The sequence below is a fragment of the Pipra filicauda genome, unplaced genomic scaffold (assembly GCF_003945595.2).
Source record: "Pipra filicauda isolate LSUMZ 115617 unplaced genomic scaffold, ASM394559v2 scaffold160_size1671714_pilon, whole genome shotgun sequence".
In the NCBI taxonomy this organism is placed as follows: domain Eukaryota; kingdom Metazoa; phylum Chordata; class Aves; order Passeriformes; family Pipridae; genus Pipra; species Pipra filicauda.
Window position 1 is genome coordinate 269573 of NW_024104107.1, and position 27755 is coordinate 297327.

Genomic DNA, 27755 nt, shown 5'->3' on the forward strand with positions numbered 1-27755 from the left:
CCTTGTAGCTGTCTTTTTGTTGACTTTAGCACACAGGCCCTGGGAATCACATGGCATGAGGGAGAGTCCAATTAGAAGAGTCGTTACACCAGAAAGTTAGTCAAGGTGTGTGTAGGAGGGAGTAATTTTTGCTTGGACTGGCTGATCTGCCTTGCACTTCTCTCTTCCCCACTCCCCTGCACTGTAGCCATGGGACCGTGGGCTCTGAGGCACATGAAGAAGAGCCAAGCAACCAGGAGAGCAGCTGTAACTGTCAGTGGTGGCAATCTCCAGTTAACCAAATTAGATGCAGAGTGAAAATTTTCTTTTCAGTTCTTAAATTCCATATCTGCATCTTTTCTCCATGTGCTCTGTATTTTCCTTTGTGTTTGAGGTGGTCATTTAACTTACTTGAAACGCTGTTCTGTGCTACACAGAACAGTTTGGATTTTAGACCATTTTTTCAGCTTCAGTCTTGGGATTTTGTAATATCTTGTGTTTGGGCTGCTAGCTGGAAACACTCTCCAGTGTATTTCCCCAAGTTTTAACCTGAGCGAGCAATTTTAGATTGGGCAACCTTCCTCTTTTGCTCCTCTTCTTTTGTCTCTATCGTACACTGTGGACTTCCCCCAGGAACTGTAGGGTGGTGGTGTAGGCGTTCGCCCACAGCTCTCTGGGTGACCTTGCCAGCAGCTCCTCTGACTCACTTGGTAGATCTTTTTCCCCTGCAAAAAGCCATGAGGAGAAACAATGGAAAGGGCCATCAGCCTTCTGCTGAACTCCCAAGGTGAAAGGCTGGGCTGTGTGTCTAATGCCTCTCACTAATAATGATCCATCAGATCTATTATTTATTTTTCTTGGATCTTTTAAGTAAAGTCTGATGTATTTGCTGTACTGTGTTAGCCCGAATTTTGTCTAATATCGAAGTTCTGTGCTTTTGCCAAATGTGTTGTGAAAACTTTGTTTATTCCTTCTGCCTTTTTAGTGTGTTTGGGAAGACACAAACTCATACTTTTCTATGTTTCTGAGCAGCCTTTATTTCTTGTTCTTTGAAGTATGTACTGGAGCGAATGGAGGGTATTTCTTGCTGCAAGCTGTTTTAAATTAGTCAGTGGTCTTTCTGTATACACACAAATGCACATGTATGTATGTGCATGCACACACACACATAGAAACAAACATGTATAAGCACCCTAGACCAAATTCTTTAAGAAACTGGTTTTCTTCTATATTCTCTTCCTGCTTCACTTTCTAAAAAGTAGTAGCTTTAAAGGTTTTAACCCATTTTCTGCATTCTCATCAAATACAGCATTTGGCTAAGTGTTAAGGTGTCAGCCTGCCCTATTTCCCCTTCACAGGAGCATTCTTCACACCTGCAGCTTTCTTCTGTTTTTTGTAGCAGAAATATTTGCATCAGTCTTAAATCTTTGCCAAATCACTGGTGACACGTATTTCTGTAGCGCTTTATTTACAGTGTGGATCTCTTTTTTGATATGAAATGTCAACATCTGCACTGGACAAGTTAATTTATTTCGAGAAGGTCATGACATCACTTAAAGAAATGCTGGGCCATCAGCTGAGAGTATGGTTTAACATAATCCTTACCTGTTATGATTATGCTGGAAGAAAGCTTGTTGTAATGAAAACAGTACATCGAACTGAATTAAAGATTATCTGTGATACAGGCAGGAATTTCACTACATAAAAAACTTGGCACATGATGGTTTTTTTTTTCTCTTCTGAGACTGAATTAAATATTGCAATAATCAGAAGACTACTACTTCAAATAATAAATTGAGGTAGTTGAGTAGGAGTGCATTAACTCTTTATATGACACATTTATGTTTCAGTAGATCTGTTAATGCTATTGCACAGTCTTTGGCCTTTTAAATATTTGATAAATAATACTTATGTTTAGTGCCGTTTTTCATCACCTGATCATACTGCGGTCATTTGTGGGCAAAGACACTCATAAATGAGTCCTCCACCTGAAGGATAGTTGAAGAAACTGTCCAATACAGAGATGCTTGTTTTGGTCTAGCAAAGCACATGGATTACACAGTGCTGTCTTAATTAGTCCCTCTGGTGTGCTGAAATGCTGAGCTTGTAATACCTCATTGCTTGTGACAAAACTGTGGTGTTTAGGAGGAGGTAGAGAATGCTAAATGTATAACCTTCATTTGTAATCACGTCGGGCATATCAACATAAAACATTTAGTTTTTCACTCTTTTTTGCATGCCTTGGTGGTTTTCCCCTTTTGCTGAATAATTGTTAATGAGCCTTTCTTAAATTCCCTTCATGCCCCTTGATCATCAGGCTGTATTGACAGAAACTGTTTTAGATGTTTAATCTTTTAGGTTTTTTTTCCTTAGGCATTATAGCGTGACAAAATGAGATAGTAAATATGGTAGCCACTGCATTCTACTCCTTGTGATAGTTAAGCGTTTAAGAAAAACCTTTTGAAATTTCTGTGATTTGTTGGTAACTTCCTTGCTTTGTTAGGTTCTGTCCTCTTGCTCTCTGAGTCATAGAGGGATATTTACTTATACTTCATGTGTGAGAGTGAGTGAGGACTGGCTGATACGAGCACTACCACCTGTGCAGGCTCAGTGGGAAAAAGGGTGGCTGGACGATGGTTCATTGTGGTGGTCTTCAGGCAATGGAAAAACACCTCTTTGGCAATCTCTAGCAGCAGCAGCTGTCTAAGACTCTCTGACCTTGTTGCTCTCCCAAGAAGAAAAAAAAAAAGTGCATCAGGCTCGCAAATACTTTCATTAACAATTAATTTCTGTATTACTCCTGATTTGCATATCACTTCTGAGACATAAAATATTATCCTTTTTTGATTAGGCAGGAGTACCTTATTTTGAGCTCCAAGGAAACTGTACTATTATCTCTTGCCAGAAATGAATTTTGTGTTCACAGCAAGTTATGCATTTGCTTATTGTATGTTATGTAAGATGTCCTTTGAACTTGCTGTGTGTGATATTTCACAGGAGCACTGGAATAGTGTTATTTTTCAGAATGCACCATCAGACAATGCAAATAACATCAGTTCTCAAAATCCCAGTTTATGGGAACATAGTATTTTCTGAAGCATGTTATTGTAAAAATTATGATGAAGTGGTGACACAAATCATTAAAGCTAGGGGATTTTCAGAGTAGAGACAAGTCTGAAACATCTCTGCTTCGTTCTTCCTGTTGTGCAGTGGTACTAGCTTCTGCTGAGACTTTAGTGTCAGTTCTAATTCTGAATTTATCTGACAGATTTATCTCTGTCAACCACAGGATTTGTATGCCATCTCATACTGTAGTTTCTGGTGCCTGTACTTAACTGATTTGTTTCCTATCTGCCTCGTCCATCTTTTCATTTTTGGCAAACTGGATTTATCTTGTTTTTATGATTAAATGGAAGGAGTTGCTAAGGAATGAGATCGGGATCCTTTATTACATTTTAGCATTGTTCCTTGAAAACCTGATTATATCTTGCAAATTAGAGTAACATCTCGAAGGTAATAAATCCTGCATAGCTTGTTAAATACCTCATTTTTTACTTCTAGATTCTTACTGAAGCAGAATAATATTATTCCAAACTACACTGAGTGTGAAGTGTTTTACTGTTGCTCTGTATGTTCACTAGTAACTAAGCATTTGCCATCCTAGGACAGAATTATTTTGTCTCAAAGATTTTACATTCAGAGTATGATTTCATAACTGTCAGTTAAATAATGGTTTTTTGTTAATGATATTTAAATATTTATCACCTCTCAAACAGTTGGGATAAAGCGAGGGAAGTACTTTTCTAGACAAATTCAAATCCATGTCTGTTAAGCCTCTGTTTATCTTCCATTTTCTAGTATGTGGCTGATACCTGGGTTTTGTTATTTGATGGGCTATAAAATTTGCTTTTGTGTCTCATGCATTGAAAATGTGCAGCATATACATATATTTTTTTACTGCTGATAATTAGATTAGAGTTTTGCCAGTCACATTTGCTTCTAAGAGTTTATGGTATAGATCCATTGCATTTATGAAATAATTTTAATTGGTTTCTCTGACTGGGAAGTGTTCTGAGTATGTATATGCGTTTCTCCTCCTGTCCTGGCATCTGAATACCTTACAACTTCACTCGTGAGCAGCCTTCATTCATAAAGGATTCTTTTGAGAGTCTCTGCTCTAAGATGTTTCTTGCCATTTCTCAGTATTTTTGTCTGATGAACGTCTTGTTGCTCTTGACAATAAGACACTAAAATGGAGACGCTGCAGAGAGCTAATTGACCTAGTAGCAGATTATAGGCAGTAGCCTTTGGACACAATGCATTTTCAGTCATCTCCAGATGAAAACTTTAAAAGCAAATGTGTTGGGTTTTTTTATTTTAAAAAATTCTTCCCCTTGCAAATTTTGGCTTCTTACCATTGTTAATGATGCAACTCATCACTTTAGGAAAGTAAATATATGTGTGATTGCCTCTGACAGAATTTTCAGTGACTGAAAAGACCATTTCTTCAGCAAATCAAATGTCCTTCCATGATGCTTACTTGAAATTTGCACTTATCATGGAAATTAGAAACAGTGGGCAGGAATAATCATACCTGCAGGCAAGGAACAGGAAATCAAGGTGATGGACTAAAAGACATAATTAAGAAGTTAGATCAAGAAAAAGAACTGTATTTAGGGAGAAAACAGGAGTGAATCTGTGAGTAAACAGAGCACACAAGCATGGACTATAAAGGAAATTTCTGCAATGAGGCAACGGACCCAGGAGTATTTCCAAGCCATGAAGCAGTAGTCATGGTTCATATACCTCCTGACCTGTATTAGGTGGGAACTAAACAGGCACCAGCTCTGTCACCTTGATTTCCACAGCAGGGACACTCTGGTAAAAGGGCTGGAGCTTTTATGAGTGCAGAAAACAGATTTGACAGCAGCATTTTTACAACTAAATCCAAACTTCGCAGTGTCATGTAGTGGAACTGAAAATTAAAATTGGAGACATGCTATTTCTTCACTGGTTGACTTTCTAAAAAGAAGCGTGGCTTTATTACCTCTATTTTTTAATGTAATATTCACTACCGATTTTTCAAATTACTAGTAGTTGATAATTATCAAGCATCATTCTTTCAAGTATTTTAAAATGAGTGTGATTGATGTAAAGCACTTTCCTGCCACTGAGGCATACGTAACTGGAGCAGTGGATGTACCATGTGGTTAGTCAGCATTGCAGGCAGCAAACTCCTGTTGTGCCTTTAATGTCTTTAGTAATCATAATTCATAGCAGCCTAAGGTTTACTCTAATTTATAGACCTAGGATATGTTTCCTAGATAGTACCATGTAGTGAAGGATTGGTGGTGCAGGAGCTCTCTGCTCTGGCTTCCACGTATTTCCATCCCCACTGCTGGAGTATGGTGGGGACAGGAGAAGGCTGCCTTGTCAGTTTGTTAAAGGTGAGCGTTCCGGGGCTTTAGCGGGGTCATCTTGCAGGTGGAAGAGTTTCCAGCTGCCTTCTTGCCTTAGAAATCTATCCATTGTGTGTTATTTGAACTCAGGATGAGGTCTTATTTTAGTTTCAGCCCTGGAGGGCTGGCCATTTTGGTATCCTTCCTTCATTTCAGGGGATGTACTGTATGTACAGTATGTACTGTAGGCTCTCAGTGTTCTGAAATTGTGTGCTGTTGGTCCATTTAGAATTGCTAATTAGAGAAGATAGGTGGAAAAACTTCATATATGTGTTTCAGTTTCCAAGATTCCCTGAACTCTTGGCATATGTATACTTCATTACCAAAACAATTGAGAGTGTGCACTCAAAATGATGGGATAGTATTATACTGCCTTTGTCAAGCCTTGTACTAGGGAAAATGGAAACAAAAGATTAAATGGCTGGAAGAGGAAAACTCATCTCCTCTCCTCCACTGTGGCTTATTTGGCTTATTTTTATGCTAAGGTCAAGAGAAATACTCTTTTACAGACAATATCTAGCTGCTTCTTTTAATCTGTTGTGCATAAGATGGCTAAATATAGGAATGCACATACAGTATTTATGTTGCTGTGAGACAAAGATACGCCCTTAACTTGGCCTGATCTGAAAATAAAAGCTCTTTTGGTCAGAATCACTATTGCTTTTATGAAGTCTATAATCATTACACTGCAGCCTGTAGTATTAATGATGTTTACAAGTACCTCACAGTTCCCTTTCCATTTGTAATTAAACTGGTTCCATGTCTTGATAAACAGCATTGCTGAAATATGTAAAGCAGAGCTCATTTCATGTACATTTCATGTACAGTGTTCAAAGTCTCACTCCTTTTTCTGAGGTTGCCTTTCTTAATAAACTGTTGATTCTTAATTCATGACCACTCTCACTGAATCTGCGTTTTCTCTCTAAATACTTCCCTAGACTACTTCTGTTGTTCTGAAGAGCTGATAGGTAATGAATGGCAAACAATGTTTTCCAAGGCTTAATCAAGGCCTGCTGTCAGAGTAGGTCACTGGAGAAACTGTGGCTCTTTGCAAGAGTGTCCTCCTTAACTGGTAGCCACAGTTGGAAAAGGTGAAACCTGAGGACAGTGGAGTTCTGCAGCAGCTCTAGAGAGGAATTTAGCTGACATAGACTTTATGCAATAATGACAAAAATGTGTGGAAAGCTGAGTACAAGAGATCACGGGGAATTCTCCATTTCTTCTTGCCCAGTAAGATCTTAACTGCGATGCAAGCACTCTTACAGGTGAAGAGGATCTCCTTGTTATTTTGAAACTGGTTATAGTTTCCTTTCTTTGGTTTGCTTTTTGCAGGCATAGTTAGTGTGTTGACTTTTGTGTTGCACATAAGTCAACTCACTCCTTCTTTCCTTCAAACTGGACAGGGTCAACATGACTGTTAGATTGCAAATATTTTGATGAGGGCTGTTTTGACAACATGCAAAAATACTTGCTGCAAAAGAGAAAATGGCAGAAGATAGAAAAAAATAATTCTAATTTCCTTGAATTTAACACAGTAGACATTTTAAACCCTACATTAAAATTTCCATCTTATCCTTTTTCTTTGCATTTTCCTTACTTTCTTTATCTTTGAGAGGAGGATACTTAAAAGATGGAAGTCCAAAGCTGAAAAAAAATTTATTAAAAATAATGCTCTAAGATATTCAAAGGTTTTAAAAGAAGTCATTTTATTGGAAAAACCATCATGTCATTGGTGATTGCTTTTACTTCAGTGAGTTTCCCTTGAAAAATTACAATGTTCTGGATATATTTAAATGAGTGGGTATCCTGCCATGTAGTAATGTGGAGTGGAGTCACTCTGCTCCCCTTTTTTCACATTTACTTTTCCTGATCTCAACAGAATGTACCCGAAAACAATACATTGACTAATTTTCTACTGTCTTTTACTACTATAATGTACTAACCTTGACTTAGTATCGGATTGGGTAGAACTGACTCAGAGCAGTGTTTAGCTAGTAGTCATTAGCTAAGGTGATGTTTCAGGGAAATTGGAAAGCTCTCCTATTTAAAGCTCCCTGTGTTTTAGTATCTTATTTACCAACATTTTCAGTGAACATAATACCTGTAAGAAATGATTTGCTGTTAATTGCATGGAGTCATAGCTCTTTCAGATAGCATGGGTTGTTTTATTGTTATATTGATGTTTAGGATAATGGGGATGTAAACTTCCATTAGCATGCTTGGTCACCAGGAAGGCATAGAGGTCCTGAAGTAAATATTACTATCTTGCATCCTTTTTGTGTTGCTCTGAGTAGACAAAAAATGGCCAAAAAAGGTTATATTTTCTTTTTTTTCTTTAAATAGATATTTGACCCATATGTCAGATAAGTGCTAATCCTGCAAACACCAAAGCATGTGTGAAACTTGCTCAGATAAGCATTTTTGCTGACATGGAGGTTGCTGAGGTGAATAGTGACTCATTTGCATGTAGTAAGAAATCTTTGAGTAAAATCAGTGGCTCTTGTAAGTGTGAATGTGTCTGACAATTAGCTTTAAGTATGTTTTATCTTGATATAAAAGAATTATTTGAGTGAAAGCACTCCCATGTGCCTTATCAGAAAAAAATAAGAACTCTCCAAAGTGTTTCTTTTAAAAGCCTTTCTCAGAAGTCTTACTATGCAGAGTATGCTGCTTCTTTTCACAGGTCTTGACTGGGCAGTTTAGTCTGACATGCACAATAGAAGTCTATTAAATAAAATATGCATAGATTAAAATTCCTATGATATTACCTTTTTCTAAAAAATATTTCTTCATCAGTAGGTCCTACAGGAATAATATAAAATTGTGTTGTAAAAATGTTTTTTCTTCCACTGATACTTTCTGGTTTTCATGAAATTAGCTTAGTTTACTACTCTGTATCATTTGGCTCAGTAACTGTATCAGGTATTTAGGTCCAACCAACTTATTTAGGAGTTACTGAGTTTCTAAGTAATGCAAGTATTTCTGTCAATCTTGAGACAAAGCCATAACTTTGTATCTCAACATTCACCTTTGTGTTAAATATCGGGTACTCTGTTCTATGGAAAGTTCCCTGTACTTTCAGTGTATTTCCTTATACTCAGCTGTAATGTGTTCCTAAGAGACTAGATCTGCATAGTGGAGAGGTTCAGAATGGTTTGGTTTCAAACGCTGTGTGTGGGCAACCTTGCCAAATGTCAGCTGTGATAACATATAACTAGTAGTATCTCCCTATAATTAGCGGTGTCCCACAAGGTTCAGTATTGTGTAACTTATTCATTAATGAGTTGGATGAAGGAGCAGATGCCTCCTCACCAAGTTTACTGATGAAGCAAAGCTGGGAGGAGTGACCGATACCCCAGAGGGCTGTGCAGCCCTTCAGAAGGACCTTGGCGGGTTGGAGAGGTGGGCGGAGAAGAACCTTCTGAAACTCATCAAAGGCAAACGCAGGGTCCTGTACCTGGGGGAGAATAACCCCCTGCACTAGTACAGTCTGGGAGTGACCTGCTGGAAAGCAGCTATGCAGAGAAGGATGTGGGGGTTCTGGTGGACAACAAGCTGTCTGTGAGGCAGCAGTGCCCTTGTGGCCAAGAAGGCCAATGGCATCCTGTGCTGCACTAGGAAGAGCACTGCCAGCAGGTTGAGGGACGTGATCCTGCCGCTCTGTTCAGCCCTGGTGAGGGCATATCTGGAGTTCTGTGTCCAGTTCTGGGCTCCTCAGTACAAGAGAGACATAGAGTTCCTGGAGTGGGTCCAGCAGAGAGCTACAAATATGATGAGGATATTGGAGCATCTCTCTTATGAGGAAAGGGTGAGGGAGTTGGGCCTGTTCAGTCTCAAGAAGACCGAGGGGAAACCTCATCAATGTATATAAATATCTGAAGGGAGGCTGTCAAGAGGATGGAGCCAGGCCTTTCTTGATGGTGCCAAGCAATAGGACGAGACAACAGGCAGAAACTGATGCTCAGGAAGTTCAACCTGAACATGAGGAAGAAGTTTTTTATTGTGCAGGTGACTGAGCTCTGGAGCAGATCGCCCAGCAAGGTTGTGGAGTCTCCCTCACTGGAGATGTTCAAGAACCTGTTCAAGATGTCTGGACACAATCCTATTGGACGAGATGTCCCCACCAGTGGTCCCTTCCAACATTACCCATTCTTTGATTAATTTACTTGGTAACCCTGAATAATTTCACTAGGATGTCATGAATGTTGTTAAAGTGAAGGGTCGTCTAGTTTATAGTCCCCTGCTCAGTGTCTTAGTGGCCAACTGGTTACTCTGTTTGGAAAATTTCAATGGGGCTTTGTGGCAGGAGTAGTATTTGGAAATCTTAATTGCCTATGCTGTTACTTCGATGCAAAATACAAGAGAGTAAACTGAAGGAAGTAATTTTGGTCTTGTGTGTTATGCTTTTGATCTTCCGAATAAATTTAAATTTACTGTAAATTGATCAAAATTAGAAAACTCAAGCCAAAGGCATCACTGGAGTCATACCCCTAGCAAACCTGGTAAATACCACTCATGAAATTTTTGAGTGCTCCTCCTGTACTTTCTTACCTCCTTTTTATGGCCATTAACTGCTCTCTGTTGTTTCTGGTTTGCAGGTTATTATCCTGCTTGACATCTGCATTTGCTCAGACCTTATCCTGTGTCATATCTGTACTTTCACATCATATATGTACACCGCATTCATAAAATACAGTAATCGCAAGATACTCTTCACTGTTAGAAAAAAGTGTGCTGCAGATAAATATACATTTAGGAGCTTTAGGTTCCCTGGTTTTGAAGGGCATTAGGCTTCTAAGCATAGGCGCAGGCTCTGTGTTGGCCTTATGTTTTATTTTTTCTTATTCTGATAGTTTTGATATAAAGATTAAAAAGTAAAGTGGCAAGGTCAGTTAGAAGGAATGAGTGGGACTTAGTGACTAGAAATGGAAGTACTGATGATAATTGAATCTGTTCAAGTGTGTTGTGGTTTGAAAAACCTTGCCTTCGTGCTAACATCAAAAACAAACAGTGCTCAAATACAGATAATTCAGTATTCTTGAGACATTAATTGAAAGATCAAGCACCATAAGGCAGCAATGCAAACTTCCTTGATTTAGTCTCATAACTGTGTATCATCCCTGGCCAGTGCGAGTAATTTACTGTAAATCACTGTAATTCTTGTCCTTCCTGATAACACCATATCGCACTGTCAGTTTGAAACACGACCTGCTCATTTTTGCGTGTAAACTGTGATGTTTCTTTGCCATGTATGCATACAAAGATTTCAGTATCTGTATACACACAAACTATATGCCTTATTTGCAGATGTATCTTGGCAAAGGTATTTTCCAACTAGGAATGTGAGTGGATTTTGCTGGCAGGACTTTATGAGAGGTACATACATTTGTATTCAAATAAAGTAGATTTTGAATTCTTCTGGAGATGCTGCTTGTTTTCTGCATCGAGATTCCATATTAGAAGTAAAAAATACACCTCTGTTGTATGGACACTGAAATTGTAATATATAAATAGAATGTACACAGATCCCAACTGCTAACACCAGGAGATAGTTGTCCTGATTTTCAGTTTACTTACTTTTTGTTGGTATAAGTCAAGCATGCACTCAGTCAACACTGCGTGTATTTTGTATTCCATGTGTCATAGACCAAAAACCTAACCAGAATTGTGCCTGATATTTATCTGCAATTTTAGCGAAGCATAACCTTTTCTATTATCAAAGACCAAAGGACCAAATTGATATATTCTCATCTAGCTAGTGAGCATGTGTGAAACACAGGACAGAAAACCATCTTTACAGCCTCGGGCAAATGGGACTACCTTTTAATAAAATGCTAGGTGTTACTGCAGCTTTGTATGGGATGGGTCATCATCAGGCTTGGCAAAACTGGCTTTTCATCCCTTCAGTTTTAAAGTAAAAGACATACTTAAGCCACCTTGGGCAGGTTTTCCCTCTCCCACTGCTGGGCAGTTGCCTAGATGTGAAGAATGTCTACCTCTTCTGTAGCTGACTCAGCTCAGCTGGCCAGCAGTAACGTGCTAGGTCATGTCAGTTCAGTTGTTTCTGATCCATACCTACCTTCAGTGATGCATGAAAGTGCTCTGAAAACATAAATATCTAGAAATATCTTATTTTATCTGTAGAAGTGATGTAGTGAGTTGTCTACAATTTCTGTGAGGTAGTGCTTGAGGCTTTGCACAGCTACGTGGTTTCACTTCAGTGCAGCACTGTTGTTAACATTGACTTCTACACCACAGGGTACTAGCAAAAGTCGTCCCGTCTGTCTTTGCTATTTGTGAGCTTTTTCCAATACCAATAATGGGTTAATCTGTGTAAGACAGATCTAAATGGAAAATGGTTAGGGTGTGTATGTGATAACGAGTAAAAAAAGAGAAACCAAGTTCAAATACAGCTAGGATATTTATTTTCTGACTAGAATACTTGCTTTATTTACAGAAAAATACTCCCATGTGCTTAGCTCAGAGGGCAGTGCTGGCTCTGCTTGTTACTTGGAAGAAAAAGTATTTTTTGGAATGCGACTGCAAATTGCGTATGGCATTTCTGGGCAGTTAAGAGATCCTGAGCTTTAGAGGAAAGTCCTTGTTTTGTCTGGTTCTAGTAATGTTCATGTTTTGAACAAACTTTCCACAAAAGTACATTTTTATTAGGAGTATTTGATTGTAATAGTGAAATTAACACTATGATGTGAGTAGCTACAACACACTGACTTGTATAGGAACCACCAAGGTGTTTGCTTCTTAACAGTCGGCTCCTTTGTCCATCTTTGTTCTTTGAATTTGTGCTCCTGCATTTTTAGATTTTTTGTGTCTTTTTCTTGGGAAACCAGGAGACTGTCACTTTCAGTATGATCTAAATTCTTAAACAAAAAGAGCATTCAAATTGTAAATTCAGAATCCTGAAAACATTTTTCAGGAGAATATATCAGCGTAGATGTGAGCTTCAGTGGAAGGGATTATCACTGAACAGCTCTTGCTCTGACAACTAAGAGCAAGTAGGTGTGAGGGGAAGTGGCCTAACACCTAGGGACTGTGTGGAAGTAATCCCCACAGAAAGGCACGTTTAGTGCTAGCTGAGGACATGAAGATGAGAGCAGGCAGTGGGGATGCCATGCCCAAGTCAGGGTGGGTGGAGGTTTGACCTTTCTGGGTATCTTCTGTGTGGCTCCTCAGCAGGCTAATGCAATTATTACATGGCAGAGAAGTGGCTGTCTAGAACCATCCATTTAGAAATTCGTTTTGAGTTGCAGGTACGTGCATTTGGTGTGTAGTAACAGGAGTACCCTTGTGCGCTGTGTAGGTCATCTGTTTGCTCCTAGGGTTTGGAGGTGTATATTTAGGATTAAGAATCAGAAAGTCTCAGTTGCTAATTCAGCTCTGCAAGCCCCCAGTGCCTGGTCTCAGAGAGGTCGCACTAATCTTTATCTCAATGTTTAAAATGAGGAGAACATCTGTTAACATCGTAGGATGTTCTGTAGATGATTTAATGGTTGTAGCAGTCTAAATTAGGTAAAGTACTGTCATGATGCCACTTAAATGGCTCTAAGCCACTAGTATGATGCAGCTGTGAAAAAGTCTAATGTGCTTCTGTGATGCATTAGACATAATATTTTTGTAGAGAGAAGGAGAAATGCTAATAGCAATTTCATGAAGCCTTCCTGAGATCTCATTTGGAATATTGTGTCCAATGCTCTTCCTTTGCAGTGAACAGAAAGATGGACTTAAATTGGAACAGGTGCAAAGACAGATTACTAGACTGATCAGAATTAGGGAGTATTTATCTTTCAAAGAGCAAATTAGAAAGCTTTTATTGTTTAGCTTAGTCAAGTGAAGGTTGAGAATCACAGAATCACTGAATCTGCTGATTGGAAGAGACCCACAAGGATCATCAAGTCCAGCTCTTAGCCCTGCACAGGACCATCCCCAAGAATCACACCATGTGACTGGGAGCATTGCTTCTTGAACTCTTATCAGGCTTGGTCCTGTGACCACTTCCCTGGGGAGCCTGTTCCACTGCCTAAGCATCCTCTGGGTGAAGAACCTTTCTCTAATATCCAACCTAAACCTCCCCTCACACAACTTCATGCCATTCCCTTGGGTCCTATCGCTGGTCACCACAGAGAAGAGATCAGTGCCTGCCCCTCCTCTTCCCCTCACAAGGAAGTTGTAGACTGTGATGAGTAGACTGTTCAGCCTCCTCCAGGCTGAACACACCAAGTGACCTCAGCTGCTCCTCATACCCCTCATTCCCCTCAAGACCCTTCACCATCTTCCTTGTCCTCCTTTGGACACTCTTTAATAGATTAATATCTTTCTGTATATAGTGGTGCCCAAAACTGCACACAGTATTCAAGGTGAGGCTGCCCCAGTGAAGAGCAGACCAGGACAATCCCCTCCCTTGACCGGCTGGCAATGCTTTGCCTGATGCCCCCCCGGACACAGTTGGCCCTCCTGGCTGCCAGGGCACTGCTGACTCATATTCAACCTGCCATTGACCAGGACCCCCAGGTCCCTTTCCGTGGCACTGCTTTCCAACATCTCATTCCCCAGTCTGTACAGACCTCCAGGGATACCCCATCCCAGGTGCAGAATCCAGCACTTTCCCTTGTTGAACTTCATCTGGTTGGTTATTGCCCAGTCCTCTAATTTGTGAAGGTCTCTCTGCAGGACCTCCCCGCCTTCGAGGGAGTCAACAGCTCCTCCCAGTTTTGTATCATCTGCAAACTTGCTCAGTATCCCTTTAAGTCCTTTGTCCAAGTCATTTTGGAAGATGTTGAAGAGCGCAGGGCCTAAGATGGAGCCATGTGGAACCCCAGTAGTGATAGATCACCAATCTGATGTTACCCCATTCACTATGACCCTCTGTGCTCGACCTGTGAGCCAATTGCTCACCCACCACATGATGTGTTTATCCAGCTGCGTGCTGGACATTTTGTCCGGAAGGATCCTGTGAGAGACGGCATCGAAAGCATTACTGAAATCCAAGAAGATTACATCAGCTGGCTTCCCTTGATCACCTAGGTGGGTTACCTTGTCATAAAAGGAAATCAAGTTTGATAAGCGAGACTTTCCTCTCATGAAGCCGAGCTGGCTATGACTGATGACTGTGTTGTGTTTCAGGTCATTTTTTCAATATATCCCAGAAAAATCTTTTCCATGCTTTTACCCGGCACTGAAGGCCTGTACTTTCCAGGTTTTCCGTCTTGCCCTTCTTGAAAATCAGGTAAATGTTTACCAGTTTCCAGTCAACTGGGACCTCTCCAGATTCCCAAAACCACTCAAAAATCATCAAGAGAGGTTTTGGGATGACATCAGCCAACTCTTTGAGGATTCTGGGATGAATCCCATCAGGCCCCATAGATTCATAGGGATCCAGCTGAAGCATCAGATCCCGCACAATTTTCGGGTCGACTGGGAGTTGATCATTCTCACAGTCATGGTCCTCCATCTCAGGGCTCTGACAGGATGAAGTTATTCTTTGTAAATAAATTTGAGTAAACATCAGCAACCAAGACCTCTTTCAGCTGAAGTATAGTCAATTTTTTTTGGTATTAGTATTATCAATTGGTCCTGAATGAACTTAGACAAGAAATTACAAGAACTTCTCCCACCATTTCTTCTGAACAGAGCAGTGGGGCAAAGAACCTGAACAGTTTTAAGCCCAAGTTTAGTAAGCTGCACAGGAGATTTCATTCTGGAATGACGATAGAAAGTTAAGTTATGAGACAGGTCTTTGGGTTTGAAGTATTGAGGTCTCCAAGGGGTCAGAAGGGAGACTGAAACTGCTTGTTTTCATTGTATTTGTTTGGCACTAACAACATACTTCAACATTTCCAGTGGTTGCTAGTGGATAAGAAGCATGTTTTTTCTGCTCTTCTTCCAAACCCTTTTACTAACAACTTATTTTACTTGTTCCCTGTTCTAGCCCCCATCTTTTCGCATTCGCCATGAACCAATTACTAGATCTGGGATCAGGAATGAATGAGTCCCCCTCGGGAAATTAAACGTAATATAGATATTTTTATCCCTTTTTTGTTGTGTGAAGCATGGCCCACTTCCTGTGATCGTGTAGAAGTTGTTACTTAGCAATTATTAAAAACATATGCAGCTATTGCAAAGACATAGAATATAGCCAGTGCCCTCAAGCTGTATTCTATAATTATAGCTTTTTCTATAGCTATTTTGCCTTTTGTAGGGTATTGAGAAGCTTTTTTGGGGTTTAGGGCACATGGAGCAGATATCCAACGAAAACTTCAGAACTGAACATTCATTGTGTGGTTGCCTGCAGTTGCACATCAGTCCCGAAAGGATCATCCTGTGTCTCTGAACTGTGCTGACGCACACACTGAATTGCCTGTTGGTGATCCAGAGGAGGTGTTGCATTATTTCTGCTGCTCAAACTTTGCTGTTTGGTGCAGACAAGTTTCTTGGTCATGTTGTCTGGAGAATATATGTATTTGTCACCTCCTGTACCCCAGAAGAATTGTTCTCAGTAAGTGACGTCTTGCAGATGGGTTATCACTCTGCCTTTCCATTTTTGGCATTTCTGTGAGAAAGTTGTTTTGCTGGGAATTCAGCCAAGACCTCAGATTGAGGAGGGGGAACTACAGAAGGAAAATGAGATGTGAAATTCTTTCATAGGCTCTAACTTTGGTATTCAATTAAGTAACCAGAATGTGGGCAGGAAGTAGAGGATGGTAAAGAGCAGTGCTTCCATTAGTTTGTCTTGTTTTTGCAGAAAGCTGTGCAGCTTGAGAGGAGCGTAGTGTTTATAATACATTCATGACATGGGTGTTTCCTGGTAAGTGTACCACAGGAGGAAGTGTTGTTCTTAAATTAGTAAATGAAAAAGCAGCTGATAAAGGATGGGGGCTACCGATTTCTAGATTTTGTTCATGACAGGATTTAAAGGGAAAAGTTTCTTTTCAGCGTTTCATTGGAGGGTCAGATTAAAAAGTAAAATATAATTTACTGGGCTTGATAGGCTCAGGCTATATTGTACCACCAAACACTCAGCTGTCTGTGAAAAGGGCTCTATGCTTTAGATGTCTGTTGTCATAATAAAAAAAAATTATTCTCACAGAGGATGGCTATAATGTAAACCTGAATATTTGTAAAATACATTGTTAAGCAGTTGAGAATTCCTAAGAAAATAAACTAGTTAAATAAGATATTGTTCCTGCTTTCACCAGTAACTTGTGTGCTTTTACACATATTATTTGAAAAGGAGGCAAATGATTTTGAGAACCTCATTAATGTTATAATTGAGGCCAGTTCAATGTCACTTTTGGTTTTTACCATAAAAAGATGGTAAAATTCATCCCATTCAGGATGAATTCTGTTTCAAAAATTAATTGAGTTCAGAAGAGTGTATTTGCTGACTAAATGTAATAGCCAGTCTTCTGAAAATTTTGACCATAACATTTATATTATATTAGACTCTCAAAATGAATCTGATTTATAAATTACTTTGAGATCAAATATGGTAGGAAATACATTTTAATGGAAGTTGCTTATACTGTGGTAAATTTCTTTCCTGTTTAACACCTTATAGATCATCAGTCTGGGGGAAAAAAATGCACTGAAACCTTGTCTTTCATGAACAACTGTGTGACACCAACTGCACTGTTTATATTTAAACCATTGGATTATCTCTACTACTTTCTAGCAATGCCCTTCACGATGAGTTCCTGTAATTAATGGTTCCTGAAAGTACCAACACCTCTTCTCTCCCTCAGCTCTCTGAAGCATGAAACTCAAGGATCAAAGAAATGTTAACTATTTTGGCTTTAGGCTGTATAAAGTATAATCCCAGGTCACTTGTTTGCTGGAAAGTTCTAGGACTTTTCCATGTGAGCAAGTTAACTGGCATCAGCCAGACTATAACAGCTATAGTGGTGATCCTAAAATCCTCTTACTCTAGGAGAGATATTTTGAGGTGAGCTGGGCTTCTTTTGGATGAAGGCTGTTAGGCAAAAAACCTTTTGATTGCCAAACCCTCCCCCTCCAGACCCTTCCATGGAATATTTAAACTAGTTCAGTGTATGATTCTGTCACTATTAAGTGGTAAATTTTCCATACCAGGAAACCATTAGATGGTAGGAATCATTACTTTCCTTCTGTCTTGCAGGTTTTGGGAGGCACAGGCACATGTTAATGTGACCAGGTGGGGAAGGGGGCAATTCTTGTCTTATATGTGTGATTTGTGGGGGAAAATGATGGACCTTCAGTTGTAAATGATTTTCTTGACTTTTCTGGCAAGGACATATGTGTGGGTAAACGAAGTGTCTTTTTCATGTCACTGGTGATGGAAACTAGAATATAAACATTGCAATACAAGGGATGCCAGGAACCTGTGGGCAGGAAGAGAAAATAAACAAAGCAGAAAGTTTTTCTAAAGTGAGTGGAGGCAAATACTGACATTTTTTTTAAGGGTTTTTTTTGTTGTTGTATTTTTGGGGGGGAGGGGTTGTATGTGTATGGGTTTTGTGGTTTTTTGGGGTTTCGTGGTTTTTTTTTAATTCAGGATCAATCTACTACTAATAGTTATGTTACTAATTTCTTGTTACCCTAAGTAGCAAACATGTGAATATACTGATTAATAGGAGACTCAGAATGCCAGCTTTTGAGAAATGCCTCCGATCACCTGTGATGATTGGCTTGTGTATGAGTTGCAGTCATTGCATGAGTTGTGTCCTGAAGCCTAGTTCCAAGGGCATGATTCATATTGACAGTCCTCCTTCCTACATGGGATGTGACAATAGTGGATTTGGAGGATCAGGCCATGCTGGGGATGGGAGCCAGGATAACTGAATCTGCTTCTGCCTTGGACACCAGCAAGGCAGTGTACGAAGTGGAAGAACAAGCAATTGTACAGAATTAAGTATATTCTTGTGACTGAACCTCTTCAGAAGAAATAAGAATAAATACCATCTTACATTATCCTGGCACATACCTTTCCATTTTGATTACTTATCAGCAAGATCCAAGTATTTCAAACATTTCTATTTCCCTGTTGCATTTGGGATCAAATAAAGATAATTAGATCCCACCTGCAGCATTAAAATGTACTTAACACAGTGTGGCTCAGCAGAGGAATGAGTGATTTATTTGTAAATACTGTGTTCATTAATAATACTGCATTTATACTTAACTTTTATGTCGGCCACACAAAAAGGTTGTTGAAAGGTTGAATCCTTGTAGTGTACCTAAATATTTTTGATAATTCGTTATTTTAATATAAAAAGTATTTTATTGACCTTTTTCAGTTAAATCAGAGAGTTATTTTTTCTTTTTAGTTTCAATATTGCAAGAATCAAGATGTAATAGAAATTCCTCTCTAGCAGACAGCTTCTATCACGGGATCATTCATCTGTACTCATTGAGTAAATTATGCTGTTACTAAATGGACACAGTAGCAGCAATACAGTAGCAGCATAGGAGAGATTTATCCATAATCCAGGATTGCAGCACAGGCTGGTATCTATCCACCTGGGGAGCAGCTCTGTGGAAAGGGACATGGGTGTTCTGGTGGACAGTAAGCTCAATATGAGTGAACAGTGTGCTGCTGTGGCAAGGAAAGCGAACAGGATGCTGGGCTGCATCAATAAGAGAATCACCAGCAGAGATAAAGAAGTCCTTATTCCACTCTACTCGGTGCTTGCCAGGCCACACCTAGAATGGTGTGTTCAGCTTTGGTCCCTGCTATGCAAAAAAGATGTGCTGGAGAGGGTCCAGAGAAGGGTCACAAAGATGATCAAAGGACTGGGAAGCCTGTCATGTGAGGAAAGGCTGAGAGAACTGGGCTCGTTCAGCCTTGAGAAAAGAAGGCTATGGGGACACCTTATGACCATGTTCCGGTACTTGAAGGGTGTCTACAAAGATGATGGAGACTCCCTTTTTACAAGGAGTCCCATGGAAAAGGTGAGGGGTGCAGGTTACTCCTGGGGAGATTCCAATTGGACACAAGAGAAAACTTTTTCACGTTCAGAACAATCAGCAATTGGAATTACCTCCCCAGGGAAGTGGTGGATTGCCCAGCACTGGACACTTTAAAGATTTGGCTGAAGAGGATGCTGGGCCAGCTTGCCTAGATGGTGCTTTTGCCATGGAAGGTTGAACCAGATGATCCTTGAGGACCCTTTCAACCTGGTATTCTATGATTCTATGATTGTATAAAATCATCTTAAATTCAGCCTTAACCTTCTTAGCCCCCTCACACAAATGACAGGGGTGTTTGAGACAGGATAGGGAGATGTTTTTGGTTAGTTCGTTCTTTTTGGGAGAAATATGTGAAGGTATGCTATAATCTACTTTCTTCCAGTACAGTAAAAATAAGAACACTTATCCTTGGTAAGCAGTGCCAAGAGAACTCTGTTCTTAATTAAAACCCATTCCTCCCTCCCCCACAGTACCTAATATATTTGACTGAATCAAGGACTGTTTTGTCTTCAGAAAGAACGGTTTGAAGAAGTGTAAGGAACACCTTGTTAACTGAAATGTAGATTGAGTTTAGATTGAGATTTAGACTCTAAGTAACTTTATTTGGATCCTTTGTAGAATGATAGAATGATTTTACTTTTTTTAATTTTAAAAGGCTGAATGGTGTTAATCTACCATCAAAACTGAAGTGCCTACAGTTCAAAAAGCCTTCATTACAGCTGCATTGACATCTAAATATGTAGGTGTCTGTAGTGAGGGATTTAAGTGCCTGAAATTCTTTGTCTGCTCAGACAGCACTGCTGGTTTAGCTTCTCTTCTGCCCCAGTTCTTTTGGGATCCTGACATTAAGTGTTCCTGCTCATTAGCCCTTGTACAGATCTCTTTAACACCCATCCTTGGAAGTGAGTTCAGCACAAATGGCTATGGCACGCTAATCACAGACTGTGTAGGAACCAGGAAAAGATATGGAGTTGGTTGTTGAGAAGAAATCTGAAAACTGCTAGGGCAAGAGGCAAGCATGAGAAGTGAGTGGGAGAGTAAAGCAGTGGGAAAAACATTGGGAGGTGAAAAGCAGTGCGGAAGAGCTAACAGATCTGTGAAGATCTCAGAAAACTGAGAGAAGATGTTGAGATTAAAAGGAAAGCTAGTATAGGAGAGCTGGAAGCTAATGGGAAATGGGATTCTGGTTGTGGGGAAGGAGCAATATATTGTATAATGAAGTTGATGAGAATGAAGCAGTTGCTGAAAAGAGGCAGAGGGGCAGAGGGATCACAACTAGGAAACTGAGCGTGATGACAAAGAGTGTGATGGGAGTGGTGGCACATGTCCACAGGATTGGCAGTGATAGAACTTGGATGAGAGAGTTTTGAGGGAGACTTAAGTGTCTGCATTGAACAAGGTGGAGCTTCTCCTTTTCAATAGTTACTGTTTTAAAAAAGCTGGAAGTTAAACCAAGCTCGGAAAGTTGCCTTGAGTAAAGTTGTTAAGAGTTACAAAGAACAAGTGCTGCAAAGCTGGGATGGTGAAGAATTAAGATTTTCTAAAATATGTTAACTGGGCTTCCTTGGACGTATGCATTATGATATAGTTTTAAATTATATGATTGCAGATTTGCATGGTCTTTTTAAGTGGAACAGAGGTGTATGAAGACTGCAGCAAAGTAGACAGGTCTTTGAAAACTTGCTTTTATTTGTTGTAGAAGGCAGGAGCAGTGCACAACAAACCAGGAAAGATGTGCGTCACCTTAATAGGCAACCAGATGAGTACAACTTCCCCAGGAAATTAGTTTGAGGCTAAGTAGTCTGATAAATGAACTTTAGGAATCTGGTTGAACACTGAAGTTTGTAATGCTTCTGATTCAGAAGTTTCAATCTTGTCTATGGGGATCATATAACCTACCTTGCAGGGGGCTGTAATGCAATCTGTTGTTACCCTGACAGCACTAGAGAGGAGCTCTGTCTGGAAGCTGGCATTTCTGTGCTCAGAGTGCTGTTCTGGAACAGCACAGATTGACCCGGGGCAGGTAACATACAGAGCTGTGCTGTGACCACGTGTAGTGCAGTCAGTGTGTAGATTTCCAGTACTCTCTTCTAGCTACTGTATTCACTGAATCAGGTCCTGTAAAAAAAAAAATTCACATCATCACCTAGTAAAAAGCCAGTCAGACGAGATTTGAACAAGGGGACCCAATTAACTCCAAATCTTAAAAAAAATTAAAACCAAAAAAAGAACTTCTGAAGTGCTTACCTTAAAAATGTGTTAGTTTCCACCTCATTGGACACCTGTCCTATATTAAGATTTTAGGGTTGTTGAGAATGTTGATGTTTGTATATAGCTTGATGACTTCTGTTTCTTTAAATGGCATGCTTTCCATACATTTTTCCTGGGAAAATCCGAATGCACAATGTGCAAAGAAAACATAAAAACTAGGAAGCATGGTTACAGTCAGTTTTTTAATTTCCCTTGACTTCTGGTAATATCTTCTTTGAAAGATTGTACCTTGCTTAATTTTCCAATTATATATTCTTGCATGATGGAAAAGATGAAAAATAGTTTTCTTTTAATCTGATGTAATTACAGCTGTATTTTAGGGGAACTAATTCCACCTTATCTTATTATATTCTGACTATGGTCAAAAGTAAGGCTGCAATTACTACTTAAAGAGACTAGTTTCAGTGGTTGTGTCATATCAAATGCATTGCTTTTCTACTCTGTTATTGTTAGATGGAGTGCTCTAAATTAGATGGTCTAATTCTGGAAGATTTGAATACATGCAGGTGGACTTTTGTGTCAGCAAAACCACACTTGTTTAATTGGAGCTCCATATGTCTGCAAAAATTGATTCCATATGGTCAAATAGCACATTTTTAAAATGTTTCTTTAATTCATACTACTGCCAGGAGAAAGTAGAATAACTTTATTTTTTAAGCTCCTACTTAGCTAAGTGACAGTACACCTGTACACGAACCTTCTTTCGAGTTTTAAAGTGTTAATTGAGTATGTAGGATTTTCCTGTCACGTGTTAACATTTTTGAGGTAGCTTAAATCTGTGGCTGACAAAGGCTTAACTGTGTGCTGTCTGTTTGTACTCATAAAAACAAGTGATGAAATATACTTAAATCATGCAATCCCACCTTCTACTGGGTTGAATTTACATTTCATTTAAGGTCGTGCTGAGTCTAAAAAAATATATATATAGAACTGGTCAAATAAAACCCAGTATTTTTACATGGGAGAAAAAAGCTTTGAGTTTGCTTCTGGTTAAGCAAATTGATGGGGAATAATCCTGTTAGAAAAGCTGGATATCTGAATTTTTAAATTGGGGCCATAAAAGTTGATATAATCAAGAGATGAACTAATAAGAAGTTATGCAAATTAATTTTTTCTTTGTTTTTTACTGTACACAGGTACCTAAGGATAAAACTGGCCTGAAGGGAAAATCTGGGGGAAACTGGGGAGCTTGACTGTTCTTGCACCTGAGTAAGTGAATGCTTAGCTGAAAATCAGCTTTAAAAAGCTTTAGAACTGCTAAATGTTCTTCAGCATCTCCATACCTAATCTGTAATTTGAGACAATACTTTGGCTTTTGAATTGATAGAGACTGGAAGAACTAGGACTAGCTACAGGGAGGGAATGTTGTATAGAACCTGTAGTGCTTTGCAGTAGGTTTTCCTTTTATTCTTGCCCTTAAAGCCTCCATAAAGTGAAACACAGATTATAAGCAGGATTTCTTGGTATTTTGGTGGTTCACCTTTTTAGTTTTTTATCTTCAGACTAATTCCTGAGTTTAAGGTTAAACTTGATCTTAGTGGTTTGTAATCAATAGTAAGGCACTTCAGCAGAATCGAAGTCCTAGGAATGGGCCAGGTTAGGTATGAGGTCATCAGAGAGTGAAGGCTGAGAGTGACCTTGTGGTAGCCTAATACAGTTGTCTTGCAAAGGGCGAATGCTTATTCCATGGTTTGTTTTTTTGAGACAGAAACTATTACCTGGGTTGAGTTTGCTCCCACTAAAATAGGACAGAGACAACTTTTCTTCATCAGTTGGACATGGCACATGGCAGACATTCCTAGGGATCTGAAGGACCCCAGTTCCAAACTCAGCCTACGCAATTTTCTGAAACGACAGAAAAAATATTTTCCAGTTATCCACCTAGCTTTCTTTCCTGGCAATCCAATGATTATTCTGTTTACAAAAAATAATTTTACATGTCAAAAAGGTACTTTGATGTATTACTTATTATTTAATGTATTTATTTAGTCATACGTATTCATATATGGCATACATGTAATATTAATGAGTAGATAAATATTGTATGGCATGAAACTTCTTTCTACTGGTAACGTATTTTTAAAAATGGACAAGTTAATTGAGTTTTCTGAAACAATTGCTAGAGCTGGAGCCTTTCTTCCTGCTGGCATTTATCACACTAAAAGAATTATCTTTGGTTTTGGAAAGCTTCAGTAAGTTGAATATCCTTACTGGTATCTGCATTAAATTTTACAAACAATACTTACCAGTCGAGAGTCTCTCAATTTAATCTGGTCTAAACTTGTTACCAATGCTGTTTATTCCAAATGTGCTGTGGTTTAATAATACAGTAATTATATTCTTGTACGGAGTGCACAAACTTAGAAATTGATATGTCTGCCTAAAAAATATATTTCATTTTGCTAGAGTATTTACTGTATTTATCTTTGCAGTAGCATAGTAGACAAAAAGGTCTCTCGTTGCTTTTGATATTAAAGAGAGTTAAATATACAACTTAAAAATATGCCAGGCTTTGTGAGCTATACATGCATAAGACTTCAAATTCATTTAGAAATGCACCATAGCAGCATTTAGCATTATCATTCTTTGATTTGTAAATTAGGTACTGAATCACAAATAATACCTGAGACTCTATTATAAGTAAATGGTTGCCTTCCTGTGCATTAGTAGTTCTCACTGAAATTCTAGTTCCTTGTCTTCCTAAAGCCATTTTGTATGGTTTTAGGAATTAGTCTGTGGAATAGCGAACTACTACGTGTAAGGTTTATTAAGGAAAAGAAGTTCAGTGTTCTTAAATAATAATGGCATATTTTGAAATCACAGTTGGCTCAACAGCTCTGTTTTCAATCCAGCAGGACCTTTGAGAGAGGGGTTTGCCTTGTTTCTTTTAACTTCTATACTAACATGCAGCAAATGTTTTCATTTATTTCCTGTGTTATCAGTCCTACTCTGCATATTTTAGTCTATTGCTTTTGACAGTGATGAAAGGCAGGTATTTTTTGACCTTTTGTATTTTGGGTGCTTCATAAGCTCAGCTGTTCATTTGGGGAATATTTTCTCTTAAGGAATATTTTTCTTCTCTTTTGTTCCTGTTTCCTTGTTTGAAAGGCAGCACTAGAAATTCCAGGTGCAATGGTAATGTTTCTGAAATTATAGTTTAGATTTTGTGCTTGCGTACATGGGACAGGAACTTGGCCATACAAAAGAAAGGCAGTCATCTGCTGGGTTTGAGGATCTGTAGTGACTTCTGCATTGGCAAAGATATCATGTCAGTGTTATGTTACTTTTTACTTGAAAATTGTTGTTTAATAAAGCAGAAGTCAGGAATTACTGAACTAAGAGAGGGGGATAATCCAATTGAATTGTGTAGTCTGTTCCTTTATGAATGTAGGATTGATCTCTAATTTAGGTGTTTTATCCAGTTTATTTTTTGCCAGTTACTGTAGTTACTGCATCACCTACGGATTTTCTCATTCAGACTTGAAATTGAGTGCCTTGGGGCAAGATTTTCTCAATTAAGCATGAAAATGAACTGGCCTTGGTTTTGAGAGCATCCTGTGCGTAGCAGTTCTTGTGCCTGGTGTTCTGGAAAGATCAACGGGTTTGTGCAAATCTGTATCTGGGTTTGAAGCAAGATAAACATATCTGTGCTGTAGCCCTCTGTGTGCTGCATTGTGCTCTTTTTCAGGGATTGGTAGGTATTAGTCCATCCTGAATTTAGAGGCTGAAGTGAAGCCAACTGGTACTGTTGCTGGAGCCTGTTGATACTGTAGGATGAAGCTCTTCAGCTTCTTTTAGCAGTTAATTGTAAATCGCAGTGTATGGTTTCTGACAGCTTTTAAAGATGTCATATGCTCTGCTGTTCATAGTCTGGAAATCTCTGGGGGTTTAAAACTCTCTACAGTATCTCTCTCACAGAGATCAATTAAGTTTCTAATTAAAGCTGTATCAGCTTAGCATCTACTGAAATCTTAAAAGAGTTGATGTTAAAATAAATATAGTAGGTTTTTTAATCTCATGAAAAAAATTTTTGAGGATTATTGGGGTTTTTTTTTATATTTTTGAGAGGGTTTCTTTGTTCTTCACAAAGTGGTGTTTGAGTAATGGAAAGCTTCAGTAGCTGAAATTTTTAATGAAGAGGAGCCAAACAAATTTATTTAAACAATTTTATTTATTAAAATAGCTTATTCTCAGACAGCTAACAGAACTGTAGTTGCAACCCTCCCTCATGCTTTCTGCCTTTGAAAGACTACTTATTTTGATCAGACCTAAAATGTTGACGAAATTATATCTCTCTGTTTTGCCTGAAGTCAAGTGTCACACCCTTTCATTGATGTTTGGAAAGTTGTATATCACTACATTTGAAAGGTACCAAAGTCCTGTGGTTGGCCTCAGCATTAAAACACATAGACGCTTCTGCTTTATGGGGCTGTAAACCAGATAATTCATCACTACTGACGATCTGGAGGTAGATGTGGGCTTTTAAAGAACAATATGTTACAAATTCCTTTGGAGGGGGAGTGTTTGTTTTTAGGGGTTCCTGGAGAGTGGAAGCCTATTATGGTGGTATTGTGCATGTGATAAATCATGTACTTTGCCTAGGTTGGGGTTTTTTCCTTTTTTTTTTTAAGGTCTAAGACCATTCAAACATTCTGTCATAATAACAAGTAGTATCCTCTCTGCAAACACCGAAGAGGGGGGGAAACTTTTTTTTATTTTCACAGTGTAATATTGTCACTATCTATATAAATAAATGATAGTGTGTCACACAATTCACATGAACAGCAGTGCAGCTGTATTGCTGTTGTCTGCCCAAATAACAAGAAGTGAGAAGGAAAGGGGGGGTGACAAGAGGGATATGTATTGGAGATGGGCATTGCGGTATGAATAAATTGACACTGTGGTTTTATGGGGGGGACACTCATTACAGGAGACTTCATCTGTTTGCTGCTTCCCATATTTAGAAAGCATCTTTAGTGATCCTTTTTGCAAACCAACTCATGCAGTAACTGGCAAAACAGAAGCAATTAGTGGTGTAATCTCAAAGGGAATCTCAAGCTTCACTCTAAGTGCAATGATTAAATCCACTAAAATGATAACCATTGCTGCCAAGAACTCCTGTAATTGGTCACTAATGTATTTTGTTGTAGCAGTCGATAACTACTGCATTTCATGCACGTAATTAGTAATGCATACACGTTTGGTCAGTAAAATTGAAAATCCTGATAACCGAGGGTTGAGGGGGTGGGAAAGAGCATAGAGCTGCAGAACTGAAATACTGCTCTGTTGATAGTACCTAACTAGAACTGTGTGCTTCAACAAAACAAGTGTCCTACTGTGCTGGAATACAAATGGGCTGTCTGTGGCAGGATATAGCAAAGACATTTGGCAGAGAGGGATTTGAAAGCTTCTGGCATAATGTAATTGAATTGGCCATTTCTTTAAAGATACAGCAAATTGTTTGCTGCAGCATTCATCATCATAAGGAAGGTCAGACAGCTTGCCAAACATATGATATTCATAATAAAAAGTAAAACGGTGACGCTTATATTTAAACACAAATCATGTTATCATGTTTGTAAAAGCTGGGGAAACGAATGGGAATATTTTTGGTGGCGCTGAGGCGTTAGTAATCTAAGTAAGACTGTAATTCAAGAGGGGGAAAGCATATAGGAAAAGACCCACAGGGGAATTCAGCTACTGAGCAACATGGGATCCCCCTGATTTGAGAGGGTATTAGGTGTTTTGGTAGGATTATTGCTGACTTTCTCTTCTGATCACTTAAGGGAATATTAGCTTGTATGATCCTATTTTTCCCTTTTAAGAAAACAAAGGGAAAAATAACAAAGAAGGACTTAAGTCTTCAAAAAGAGACAAAAATTGAACTGAAGCGTTGCTGGGGGTTTTTTGTTAGTTTTGCTGTGACAAAATAAGCTGATGCAACAACCTGTAGCCTATCTGAAATGTGATATGAAATGCTCAGTATTGGTACGCTGGGAAACCCCTCTCGAGTCACATCCAGAACACTGAACGTAAATTGCACGGTGACGGGGGCTTTGGGCCATGCAGTGATGCCTCTGCAAATGA

At 39.0% G+C, this 27755-nt stretch overlaps 1 protein-coding gene across 3 annotated transcripts in view; it reads left to right on the forward strand.

Annotated features, from left to right (window-relative positions):
• TBL1X (transducin beta like 1 X-linked) overlaps window positions 1-27755 on the forward strand; it is a 198715-nt gene that overhangs the window by 37496 nt on the left and 133464 nt on the right. For 2 of the 3 annotated variants that reach the window (XM_039379237.1, XM_027735258.2), the window contains exon 2: window positions 22805-22877. The exons of the other annotated variant lie outside the window; for it this stretch is intronic. The gene's annotated coding sequence lies outside the window, so the exon portion shown is untranslated. The remainder of the gene's footprint in view (window positions 1-22804; window positions 22878-27755) is intronic. 3 annotated transcript variants of the gene reach the window in all.